We start from the raw sequence: 13,655 nt of genomic DNA, 5'->3' as shown, positions 1-13,655 counted from the left end.
CATTATACCACTGCCTTTTTGGAAATTTATGTGGTGCCAGAGAACCCATGTCCAGCAGAGGATTCTTAATATTGGATACGGACACATCAGCTTGCAAAGACTGTGTTTGTCTTAACATTTTCAGTCTATTTTTAAGCTACCTGGGGACAGTTTTTAGACTGAAATTCCTTGCTTATTTTTGGCAAACCTAGTGAAGTTTGCAGCAGTTGTCTTCCAGCTAGAGGGAGAAGAATTCACTTGGCACAAATCCCATTGTTCTTAACAGAATTCCTAATTGTAGGATGAATTTAGGAGGTCTAAAAACATTCTTTAAGGCCTTCTCAACTTGCTGCACACTTGAGGTTGGACTTGCAAGAGCCTGAGATTCGTCTGGTATGCTGTTGCTGGACCACATGTGATGTTTGAAGATATCCACTTGGCTCTAGCAAAATGGTACTTGGAAAAGTTGAATTCTGAGATGAGGTGAAAATGCAGTATATTGTACAGTGAGTGGTATCTTCAGTAGATACCATTTACTGTTACATCACTACATGCCCAGAAAGTGATGGAAGAGTTCAGTGACAAGTACATGTCAGTATGTGAGGCCATAAAATTACTTCGATTTTGTTTAACTTTATGAAATTTGCTAGTAATAACTTAGTGCCAGATCCTTCCTGAGTATTTTATCAAAATTTCTCAGAAGCTGCATATAAGCTTACTGTCATAAAGATTTGTATTGTGCTTCAAGTCTCTTGTACACAATATGTAGATATTTATATTCTGTACAGTCTAATTATGAAATTGCTTGGGGATATTGGTATTAGTTCATAATTTGGTTTTGGTAAAGAACTCAAGGTAACCTGATACTGTGAAAGATGTTGAACTTGCATTTAGAGAGCTCACATCAGTAACAGAACCATGATATTCTGCCTCTGTGTTGACATACTCTAGAATTAAAGTTTGCAATTGCTAAAATCATTGACAACTGCAAACCAGATGTCCCCAACACCGCAGCTGATTCCTTGAAAAGCAGGCAGACAGGCCAAGATCTTGAGAATGGTAGGGTTTAAGCAGCTTGATAGTACTTCTCTATTGGCATCTTCATGATTTGCCCTGTAAACAGATGATCTATTTATTAAATTAGATTTATAAAATTTATTATTTATTAAATTATTTTATAAATATATTCAGAAATGTAGCTGGAACACTGTGGAGGCACACACTTGACATATGAGCAAGAGACGCCACATGCTGTTCTGTGATGGTACGTGAAGTCCTTGACAAACTCATTCCAACTCCTACTCTCATCTCCCTTGTGAAAGTCAACGCCTAGAAATTAGCAGGATCGCACTGACTAGTTCAGTTCCATCTTTCCAAATGCTTCTCGCTTTTCTCTGTAATGTACAGGGAGAGGACTTTTATTTTTGTTAGGGCTTTTTTCTGCATTTTAGCAAGCCTGACATCCAAGCCAAGAGGCTGGATGCTCTGAGCCAAGCCTGGCTCTCCCTGGAACTGCACTGTCCTCTGCCTTGCTGAGAACTACTGACTCAGCACTGCTGCAGGGATGCAGTGATGCTGTGAAGCAGCCCTGGCAGGCTCTGCTTGATCCTGTCTTTAAAAAAAGATGTAATCTCTTTGCTAGGATATCTAAAAGTAGTAGAATTTCTTAAAAGTTTCTGCATGTCTTGAATTTGCTTCTTAGCAGGTGGCACCAAATTCTGCACTAAGGGGTTAAGGCAACAATTTCTTAGTGCTGGAGGGGGCTGTTGTGCAAAGTAGCTATTTAAGATGTTAAACTTTTTGTATGCCATCAAAATCCTGTAGTAGAGAAAGTCACAGAGTCCTGCCACGCTGCCAGCTAAAATTTCTCTTTAGGTGTCAATTGAATTGCTAGTCATTTCCTATGGTTCCAAGTGGGTAGAAGTAAGCAAAATGTGTGGCTTAAAGAAGGTATTTAATTTGCTGCTCTGACTTGATTGGAAAGAGCTGCTGCTGGAAGCTGCTGGTTATTGAGATAGCTTGTTCTGCAGTACCCTAGCTGCTTGGAATTTGTGGCCCCTGCAGCAAACAAACGACAATTGAACAGGTTGACAATTTCTGAACTGAACAAATATTTTCTGTAACCGTTTCTATACTCTCGTCCTACTTCTAACATTTCATCTTTGTTCTTTCTGACCAAAATAGTGGGTAAGAGGCACTTTGGAGCAGCGCCCAAAGGTGTGATTTTATAAGCACAGTCAGGTAATGATTTTGATCTTTTCATCTTCCTGCCCTGCCTCCGTTCCCCAAAGCAGGGGCAGGTGATTGGTCTTCACCTTTAGTGCTCTTTATGTGGATATTTTTTAAAGAAGCTTCAGAACTCTGCTTGGCATAAAAACTGCTTTCAAAGTTGCGATTATTTCTAGCTTCTGCAAAATGCCTGTTAAGCCATCAAGTGGGCAGGACATGTCTAAGATACAACAGTACCATGGTGTGTAACTGCTACTCCACAGGTTCGTTCCACCGGTGATATTGTGTGAGATTTCTATCAGCAGAATTTTGATTTTCAAAGGCCTTTCATCTAACTTTTCCTCCCCCTTTCCTTCCCAAATAAGTTGCCATGTACACTGCTGCTGAAAGGGGTTTCACAGCACCTAAGAATTCTTCCTGTACTGCAGATGAAGGTGTGCAGATGGCAGACCATGGCTTTCCAGGCTACAGATTTATATATATTGTCTGGGCTGCTCACTTCTGAGAATATCTTGTGTTTTATTCCTCTTTGCCCTAATAACTTACGCAGCCAAATTGTCTTTTGTAAAATATTTTGCAGAATAGCTGTGATCCTTTATAACGTTAGTGATTGTCCTGGTTTCAGTTAGGACAGAGTTAATTTTCCTCCTAGTAGCTGGCAGGGTGCTATGTTTTGGATTAGAATGAGAAGAGCGCTGATAACATGCTGATGTTTTAATTGTTGTAGAGCAGTGTTTACACCAAGCCAAGGACTTTTCAGCCTCTCTCTGTCCTGCTAGCGAGCAGGCTAGGGATGCAGCAGGAGCTGGGAGGGGACAGACCCAGGACAGCTGACCCAAACTGGCCAAAGGGGTATTCCATACCATCTGACGTCATGCTGAACAATATATAGGGGTGGCTAGCCGGGGTGGAGAGGGGGGCCGGCTGCTCGGGGATAGGCTGGGCATCGGTCAACGGGTGGTGAGCAATTGCATTGTGCATCACTTATTTCGTACACATTATTACTATTATTATTATTATTATTATTGTTATTGTTATTCTTTTCCCTGTCTTAATAAACTGTCTTTATCTCAACTCACAGACTTCACTTTCCTGTTTCTCTCCCCATCCCGGAGAGGGAGGGGGGAGGGTGAGCGAACGGCTGTGTGGTGTTTGGCTGCCAGCCGGGCTAAACCACAACAGTGATGTAGCCATAGGTGTCAAAGGCATCTTTTAGCTTTGAAGAAAAAGCTCGGAGTTGCTGCTGTCATTCTGAGGTACCCGTGCCTAGACAGGATCCGTTAGGACTGTGCCAACCCCGATGGCTGTTTTACTACCTCGTTCCACAGAACAAGGCTTCATTGCCTTCACAGGTGGCCTGTGCCTGTACTCCATCACCAAAGAACCAGCTTTTTCCCCTTACTATTCTGTTGCACAAAAACTGGCTGAATTCTGTCTTGCTGTTCTCCCCTGTACTTGTCTTCCCTTCTGCTCCCTGTGTTGTTTAGTGAATAAAGATTTACCTAGTGCCTTCATCAGTAGGAAAGAAATCTAAAAGAATTAGACACTGATTTATGCTGTAGCCAACATAAGTTTTTTTCTTAGCAGTAGATACAGTACTTTCCCCTCCTCATGTTAAAATGCAGATGCAATGTCTGTTGAAATAGATTCTGAAATAACTAAGAAACCTAGAGATCGTCCATTACTCTAAAACTTTTATGGCAACATTTTTCTTCAGAGATCTTTCTGCTGTTTTGCAAACATTATTCATTCTTCCAGTCTCCTTCAAGTACTGGGTGCTCCTACCATGCCTGCAATGTTGTAAGTTACTGCTGTCAATGAAGGTGGCAAACTTGGACATGCCTGCCCCTAGGACATGGAGACAGGTCACCTGCTCCCTTCAGATAGGCAAAAAAAAAAAAACAACAAAAAAAAAGCAATGAAAGACCAGTATCTTTGGGTCCTTGCCAATCTGTGCTGGCATTCAAGCAGCTGGAACTGGCTTTATTCCATTGCAAGGCAGCCACTGGGTTCATCTTGGTTCTATAATTATCTTCATTGTAATCCAATAACGCCTTGGAAAGGTTCTTCGAAAGCTTTTGTTTATAAGGGACGCAAAGGTCGCAATGAAAAGACTGATTCTAATGCTGTATAGCTGACCATAATTGTATTGATCTCACTTTGTGTAATTTCGTGTTTGCATAACAGTGTTGTTATTAGTATGTAAGTTGTCCATGTATTCTGCAGTAATGAAATGTCTGCAATTTTGAGAGATTAATGTGAGTGCTGTCAGATCACACTGCAGGATGGTCCTTTGTAAATGCGCTGTTAAGTGTGTATGGATTTGGAATGTGATTGAATCCCAGGGGGCTCAACCTTGCCAATGGAGCTAGTGCAGGGCTCAAGAAACGTACATTGCGTCCAAAATCAGGATCCTATCCAATGGACAAATCTGTCCTGCACAGGACTTGACTCATCTGACTTTAAGGTCTGACTTTATCTCCTTATATATTGTGCTTTTTTTTTCTTTTTTTCCCTACAGTTAGTATTTTCTCTATTATTATGAAAAATGCTTTTAAGTGGAGTTGAAAGGTAAATTCATGCATTCGTGTATGCAAGTATAATTTTCTTTTCAGTACTTAATATGTTGGGCCGTAGGTTTGAAATTGATGTAAAAAAGATGAAGGTAACCACTTTGGAAAGTACTGACTTCAAGCCAGCTATTAATTCCCACCATAATGTACCCCAGTAAGGGGCCTGATTCTTTTCTTTCTTCATTCCTCTCTTTTTCAAAGAGCCATACATCCCTCTGTTCCTAACGAAGGCAGTCTGAAAGCCAAGAAAATCAGGCCCATTTACTTAAAGACTTAATTATGTGTTTAGGTGCCTAATATTGGACTCCCAATTTTTGAAATCTTGGTTGTAGGCATTCTTTTCGGGGATATCTCTGGCTGAATGACAACAGAACTTAAAGAAATGCTGATCGGAGAGTACTTCTTGATCTTCAATCTGGTAGATGTTGCAATTGTTCTTTGTAGCTTTTTGCTCTGAGAGTTTGTATTTTCAATGAAAGAACTTGTTCCTTGCGTGTTTCACAACTTCTTTCACAACTCCTAAAGTGAAATTCAGTTTGAGTTTTATCTTTGGAATTGTTTTAATTGGGCATCAGATATGTGCATCTCCAACCTATTAACCTGGTCTCACTGTACAGTCTGATCCTCCTCTAATAGCATGTGATTAAATGAGATTCATCATCATCTCCGCTGAGCGCATGCAAGTGGGAGAACGTTGGTAGCGCAGCAGATGCAGTTACTTTCATACCAGCTGCTTTCTCCTGTAAATTTAGTTTAGATTGTTAAACACTGTCATGTTGTCTTAAGAGGTCTGTGTCTCCTAATTTAGTGTGATGACTAATGTTCTTTGCTGCACCCTACCAGCAGCTCAAAGCACTCCTGGGAAGGGTGAGACTGACAGAAGAAACAGGCCAGCACGGACATCAGTGACTCTGAAGGAAGTCAGTTACTGCGTCTGGGGGGGAAGAAAATCTTCATGCTTACTGGGGCTGTGGGGACTTACCATCTTTATTGAAGAATTTACATAATTTTTAAAAGGGGAATGTATGTGAGGAAAGGGGAAAGATTTGCATTTGCTGATGTTCCATAAGAAGCAAATGTTTGACCAGAAAAGAACAGCTTGTTTAAGAGAGAGATCTTGTAGGGAGCTTGTTGCACCCTAGAGAAGATGCCATGGCATGGGCCTGCTTAGAGAACTGGTTGTCCTGTTTGTGATCCCTGCAGTTCCAGAGCAGACTTCTTTAACTACAAGCGCATTTAGCTTCTTGAGCACTGCAAAATTGCCTTAAAACCACGCTGAGCAGCCTTCTATAAAACGCTCATTTTAATTCCTGATGGGGGAAAATTCTGCCTTCTAATGATGCTGCAGGGGTGCGAGAAAAGGAACCAAATTCCTCCTTATCACTGCCCTTAGTCTTTATTTCTAATGGCCCTGGAAAACCAACATTAAAACTTATTTGTCCTGAGCATTTAGGAAAGGGGCTGTGATCATCTGATTTCCAGTGAGTACCTATATATGTCAGATATGTTGTACGTGCTAAAGGCAGAGGAGACTGGCAGACAGCAGTAAGTTTGAGCTATCTGTATTTTCTTCCAGGATTTGCTCAGCCCTATCCTCCACTAGCCAAAGGCTGTAGCGAGGGATAGTGTTAATGTGGAATCTTCAGGTCTCTGTCCTGAGATGCCTCAGATTTCTGATGGCGACGTAAAGGTCAAGGAGGAGACAAGAGGAAAGAGGAGACAAGTCTCTCACCCTACTGTAAGAACATAACTTTGCTTTTTCTCTCTTAAGCCTTGGAACCATGGCTATAAGAAACATATTACACTTGCCAGGAAGTGCTGAGAGCCCAAAATGAAGCTGTCATCCATGTGGAGGTGAGACCTGTCAGCAGATGAGGCTGGCCAGGCACTGGCACTCAGCAAGGACGTGAGTCAGATAGAGAGAGGGCTGGCAGGCGTGCAGAGAAAGCGGTGCAGTAGGAGGCAGAAAGCAGCTGGCAGTGCAGGAGGGAGTAGTAATGGGAACGAACAGGAGGAGGAGGGAATACAAAAAGTCCTCATTCTTGCACAGATATTCAGCATCCTATTCAACAAAAATAACATTAAGATTTCAAAGAAGTATTCAAATAAATTTTGTTCCTTTGAGATATTTATTTTAATTCTATAATAAAAGCAGGTATGTGTGCATTTCCCCCTCCAGCCCCAACCTGTTCTAATAGCATTACCTTTAGCTTCACCCCATTCTAAATCTTCCGTGTGAAGTTGTCTCAGCAGATCCAATCAGGTATATTTCATTGCTCAATGGTAGAGAGGAAATGAATTTTTCTGATGAGGGGAAAGCACAGTGAATAGCTTGATTCTCCTCCCCAATACCATTTGCAATCAGTTTTGTGCTGCAAATGAAGTCAATGTTTTCCTGGGTCAGAGGTGGCTAATTATTCACAGTACTTTCATTTCCAGCAGTAGAGTCATCATATTTCTGCCAATCATCATTCTAACTATGTTGTGCTTGATTTACTTTGCATTGCTCTTAGGTTTGCAAGCCTACCTACTATCCAGACTTGTTCTCTTCTTTGTTACATTCTCTGAGTTACTGCCAGTAGTCCTTGTGTCTTCTGAAGGGACTAACAGGAGGACTCTGGCACCAGTGTTGCAGTTTTCTACCACTGTATGAGGTCACGTCTGTTAAAAGAATGAAATGGGAAGGAGGAAGGAATATAACACTCAGTTAATGTGTATCTACCAAAACAGTATTATTTCACTGGAGTGGGTCAGTGTCATCTCTGTTTTGTTTAACAGCAATAGAACCCCAAAGCCCAGAGAAGTGTAAGAGTCAAGGTACAGCTGGGGTTTGAACCTGACTGTCTTAATTCTCAGGCTGGTATTTTCCCTGCTAGTGCTTAATGCTTCCCTCTGAGTGTCCAGAGCTCAGGTTGTTGCAGCGACCACAGAGGGGTTTACAGCATCCGTTACATTTATCCCTTGCAGTTTTACCCTTGCATTCACAGCACTATTCCTAATGTAGATCAGAAGAATAAATGAGCATCCCTGCACATTCTCTGCAGCAAATTGACTGATGCACTGGTAAGGATGGAAACCCAAAAAACACATGATCCAGCCTTACCTTTTCTTATAGTAGAAAAGTACTCTGTATACAGATCTGTTTAGAAAGATTTTAAGAGGGCTCCAAAGTAGATGCTAATAATTAAAATGCTAATTAAAAATGTTCCCAATGGTATTCACTAGTAGTGTTGTCAGGGCAGGTGAGATTTCAATTATCTTTCTATTGCTCTTTGAACTAGAAAAGTGTCCTGCAGTGAGTAAAGGTGGAGTACCTAAGCTTCATAGTGCTTAAGTGCTGACTTTCCTCTGGACTTCTTCAATTTCTCTGTTTCATATTAAAAAAATCCACAAGTTTGTTCCTATGATTCTGAATGTGCGAAATGGTCACTTTGAGAACCTCAGCATCACAGGGAAGTGAGCAACACCACATGAGTCTCCTGCCCAGACTGCCTCGTGAGACCCCGTCACAATTTTCACTTGCTGTCTTTGCTCTGAACGAAACTGGGGACAAGACCGGGCTTCAGGGCTTTGAAATGTCAGCTACCATGGCAGGGGATGTGGGTCAGCAAAGGGCCAGCAGGGTGCCTTCTTCAAGATCAGATCTTCACAGAGACTGAAGTAAAGCTTTCAAATGCTCAGCTCTAAGAGCCTAAAAGAGCAGAAAACAGGCGAGTTTTCTTAGAAGGGCTCAATGCTCTGCAGTTTTAATTGGCAGGAATTTAAACATGCTCAGTTCCGTAACTTAAAGGCAGGAAACAACACACAAAGCCAGGACTGTAACAAAAAGAAAGCTGAAGATGGAGGAGAGATGATAAGATTAGAGGCAGAAAGTAGGGATCCATGGAAAGGAGAAAAGAGGCTGCCAAATGACTGATTAAAAGATGTACTCTAGGTAAGTAGAAAGTTACTGGCTTCCACACAGGAATTCCAGGACAAAGACTTGATGGTCTCTGTCTCTTGAGAATAGTGATCTTTGTAACTAGGGGATGGGGAAGTTTTACCATTTGTAGTTAACTTGATCTTATGTTGTGAAGGATGTGAGAGGGAATTTAGTATGCAAAGTTAAATTTTAGAAAAAATGAATTTTCTGTAAAGAAAAAGAATCCTGCTTTCATCCTTCCTATGAGAGGGCATCTCTAGTGCCAGATGAAGTACCTTCTGAGTCAGCATCTCTTAATGGTGTAGCATGCAGCAGGTGGTGATGGAAGCTAATGATGATGTGTAGAAAAAGCATTCAGGAAGGTTCTGACAGATAAGGAAGAAATGTAAGAGTGGAAGAAAATGAACATATGCTAAACCCAAGTGCCTGAAGCTACTGTGATGTGAAACGACTCAGGCTAATGAAGCTTTTCAAGAAATACATTTCTGCTAAACTGCACCTGGAATATTGCATTGCATTGCATCTTCCTTAGATCAAAGTAATTTGCATTCCTTATATTTATATGTAACAGTGAAAAATGTTATAATTGCTATCCAAACACTGTTTTACTTCATACCTTGCAATAACGCTGGGCTGTGTTCTTCTTTTAGGAGGTATGATGTCTGAGATGCTCCATTTTTATAAAATGGTGGTTTTGTTATTAATGGCAAGTGAAGCAGCAGTCAGTTTGCATACAATTTATGTCTGTTTGTAAAATCAGGGTGTTTAATATGTATCTGTTACTGGTGGCATTGTAATCTTATGTCTACATAAAGTATTGCAGTCTGGTGCTTAGCACTTAGGTACACAAAATACAGTTATAAGAGGATAGTTAGACTTGGAGCAGTAAGATGAATTTGAACTCCTTCACCCAAGACATAGCAAGTGTCAAAGCTGTGTGTATCACACAAATGCCATTATTACCCGGAAGACGTGGTTCCTGGATGTTTGTGACCACTTGCTCTGAAAAGGGGACACATAAAAGAAAGTGAAAGGGCTGCACTTGTGTGCTGCCTGGTATAAAAGGGTTCTCTAAAACTTTGCTGCTCAATCACAACAAAGATGATGTGATTTACAGACTTCAGCCATAGTAGAAGAGCAAAGAATCATGACAGGAGCATGAAATCCCAGAAAGACTATGATGTTAAAATCAAAGCTATTTAAAATTTTTGTCCTTGCACAACCGGCTTGTGAAACACTTGTTTCATATCCAGGTGGCTTTTGCAGATCTCCAAGAAGGGAAATTCCACCACCTCTCTGGGCAGCCTGTTCTAGTGGTTTGTCACCTGCACAGCACACAAGTGCTTCCTGGTGTGCAGAGGGAACCTCCTGTGCTCCAGTTTGTGCCCTTTGTCTCTTGTCCTGGCACTGAGCACCACTGAAAAGCACCTGGCATCGTCTTTGTTGCACCCTTCCTTCAGGTGTTTATAGGCATTGATAAGGTCCCCCTTGACCTTCTTCTTCTCCAGCTTGAAAGAAATATTTCCAAAGCTTTTTGGTGGGCTACAAGAAAACAATCCATGAAAAAAATGACTGTTACTTTGAACTTTCTGAGGGAACTGTTTTATTACAAAATTAAGAGCAGTTTTATCCCTATACAATGTTTCTTGCATTTTTTTCCTGAAGTAACTCAAGCTGGTCCCAGATGGAGGCAAGGTATTGTTTATTCACTGGTCTAATCTGATAAAATTACTCCTGTGTCTCCCTGGTGATTGAAGATGCTGTCAAAATGTTGGTGGAAGCAAGATTTTTTGTTAGTATCTGCAAGAAATGCTGATACACAGCAGTGATGAAGCTTGAGACTAACATTGAATTGATTTATATTGTCATGGTCTGGTTGGACAAGGTGCAAGATCTCACCTGAAATGAATCTGACACATCAGAAGTATACAGATTTAACCGCTGGAAAGTGCTGCACAATCCCTAGGAGGTTCTATATAAATACATAGGGAGTGACTAGAGAAAGAAGGACAAAAAATGCAGCTGGTGGTTGGACCTGAGAAGAGTTTGAGGTCCCTGTAAATTGCTGGGTTCCTTTCACCAGCAGTAAGTGACCTTTAAGATGACTCCAAAGGTCCATTTCCCATTCTAAAATCAGATTTACCTTTTCCTTTAAGTCTCTTCTTGCTTTCAAAAGGACTGAATGGCAGTACAGATTGTAAAGCCAGTGGTCCACAAGCAGGAATAGATTTTTCACATGTTCTACTTAAACAAATGCTAAGTTTTCCAAAAAGCTTTGTATCTTCAGCTGAGACTGTTATACTTTTGGCCTGCAGTCCTACAGGATGGACACACTGTGCAGAGTAGCTTGGAAAATCTGGTCACTCTCATATTAATTTGGGGCAGGGGCAAGAAGTGAGTCTTGAGTGTGGCTTCCAAACTGTTGGAGCTTGAGAGAAGCATGCTCTTACTTGAGTCTGATACGGTGCTCAGAAGGGCCATCTGTCTTCTTGTAACAGCAGGAGGGGCGTAGGGAACACAGAAAAGTGACTGTGGCCAGACACAGCTCCTGCTTTTAAAAAACCTAACCTAGTCAAAATCAGCTTTAGAAGTGTTTTTGTAAAGCTTCAGTGGCAACAAGCCCATTTTCTGTATTGTGAGATAAAACAAATTAAAGAATACAAGGAGAATATATATGTGTTTGATTACTTTAAAAAAAATATATAGTGACTTGGAGTAGAAAGGGAATTAGTTAAGTGGAAAGATGAAATGCGAATGAAGATTCATTTCCATCGGTGGCTGGAGTGTGCCCCAGCCTGTCAAGAATAAACAATCATGCAGCCAGGGAGACGTGCCAGCCCCGGCAGAGGGCATTCACTGAACACACTGATTTAAAAAGTAACAGCCTTGGTATGGTCTGTGGTGAAAAGACTTGCACTGGTAAGAGGCAAAGGAAAAATATATCCACCTGCTTTTAAAGAAAAGACAGTATGCTGGCTATAAGGGGGTGAAATAGCTACACGCTCACTTACAGCTAAGGGTGGCGTTATTTTAAGATCAGTGTGTGAGCTCCTGCCTGTCTGCCTGTCCATCTCTCTCTCCAGGGCAGGAACCACTCACCTGTGTGACACAGTCCTGGGGGAACTGCTGGCCCAGCACTGCTGGAGTGGGAACTCCAAATTTTGTAGGTCTCCAAGCAGCTCCTACAGAGAGACACACTCCAGGGCAGCAGTTCATTTATTACAGTGCTACTCCTTAAAGCAGTGGTTCAAAGTGCTGCTAGAGACTGCTGTTAAATATGTCATTTCATTACATTTCACCTCCAAAAGTTTTCATGAAAATTAATAATGCTACATTATGTATGTACAGTAGAAACCAGAAGAGGGATGTTGAACTTCTAACATCCACACCCTAACAATTTCAGAATCACAAGCTCTTTGACTTAATAAAAGAGTAGCAGGAATGATTATCCAGCATCAATCTCTTTGCAGGAAAACTGATGAAACTAGAAGTATATTTTAAACCCATAAACTACATATTTTACATACTTACAAACTACATCTCGAGTTATGTACTTTGCCTACATTTAGTATAACTTTATTGATCAGTTTGTGTTGCACTTGCATCACTCCTATAATAAAATACTATAAAACAAACAATCTTGTCAAATACTAACTTTGCTAATGTTTTATAAAGGTACAGGTGCTCAGGCATCCTTTTTTTTCTAGTTTACAAGTCCTCAAAATATTACAGGTGAAAATACTGTGACTTCAATTATGCTGATCACACCTTTAATAGCAACCATATGTTCTCACTCATTTTTAAATTAGACCGCTACCAGCTTATTTCAGTCATCCTAAGTACAGGTAGTCCTTGAAATCTTATAAGAGCTCATACGAGGGCTCTTAGCTCTTTTCTCTTAGTACGTTTTCAGTAATGTTAAAAAAAAAAAAAAAAGTGAATGATAAATACTTTAACGTAGCAACAGCTGTTAGGTCTGAGAAGCAGTTCTGGTTTTTATCTTGCTCAGGATATTGCTAACCAGAGTATCCAGTAATGGGTATGTGTTGGGATGCTCAAGACTGTTTTTACGTGTACTGATAAAGCTGAAGTGTTAAGAGAAATTTGTGTATGTGTAATGAAATGAAAAGTCATATAGCTTCAAGTCCGTAGCTACCTGTATGAGAGAGAGGAAGTACAAGAAGTGTTGTGGAATAAGGAATAGTCCTGTGAGGGAACTAAAAGAAAGCATCCTTCAGGAAATGTATCTGTTTAGCTACAGCTAGGCTGCTGACAATAAAAGGGAATCTTAAGAATGATGGTAAGGTTTTGTTTTTAATTTTATTTTGTTAACTATGTTTTGAGTGAGTTGACCTGTGACTATATAATCTTGAAGACAAATTCTGAAGATAAAATGTGGAACAGTCTTGTGTGTCATGTCTGCCTTGCAGGTAGATGGGCTATCCAAATCCACCTTGTCACCATCTTTGTCTTTGCAGAGCCCTGTGTGAGTGTCTGCTGTGCTGATCTGCTCATTCTGTCCCAAAGAAACCTGAGCCGTAGGTTATCTGAGCCACAGAGAAGGCTGCTCCCTGCTTCTTTCTTTCTCCTGCTGGCATGCACTGTGGTTTGGGTATGTATTCCTTGCAGACAAAGCTAAACGTTGGCTCTGGGTACCCAAGCCCTAATATCATGAGAAATGCTGCTATCAGTGCTGAATGAAGAGACCTACAAATGTGAACTCCAAGTAAGTGTGAAGAGAGAGCAGCTGTGTGTGTGTGCATATTGGGTCTCTGGTCTGCTGTGTGTCCTTTGTAAGACTTGGGTGTAGCATTATCTTGGAGCGCTTATTCTTTGCTAATGCCAGATTGTTTCCTATACTTTTTTTCTTAAATGCCATGTCTGCTTATAGCTTTAATTACCCGAGTTAAGTGTATCTGCAGTTTCAGTAAACAGCCTTGTGGATTTAACCT

The sequence above is a fragment of the Cygnus atratus genome, chromosome 20 (assembly GCF_013377495.2).
Source record: "Cygnus atratus isolate AKBS03 ecotype Queensland, Australia chromosome 20, CAtr_DNAZoo_HiC_assembly, whole genome shotgun sequence".
NCBI classification, from domain to species: Eukaryota; Metazoa; Chordata; class Aves; order Anseriformes; family Anatidae; genus Cygnus; species Cygnus atratus.
The sequence above is the reverse complement of the archived record's forward strand: the minus strand, read 5'-3'. Positions refer to the sequence as shown.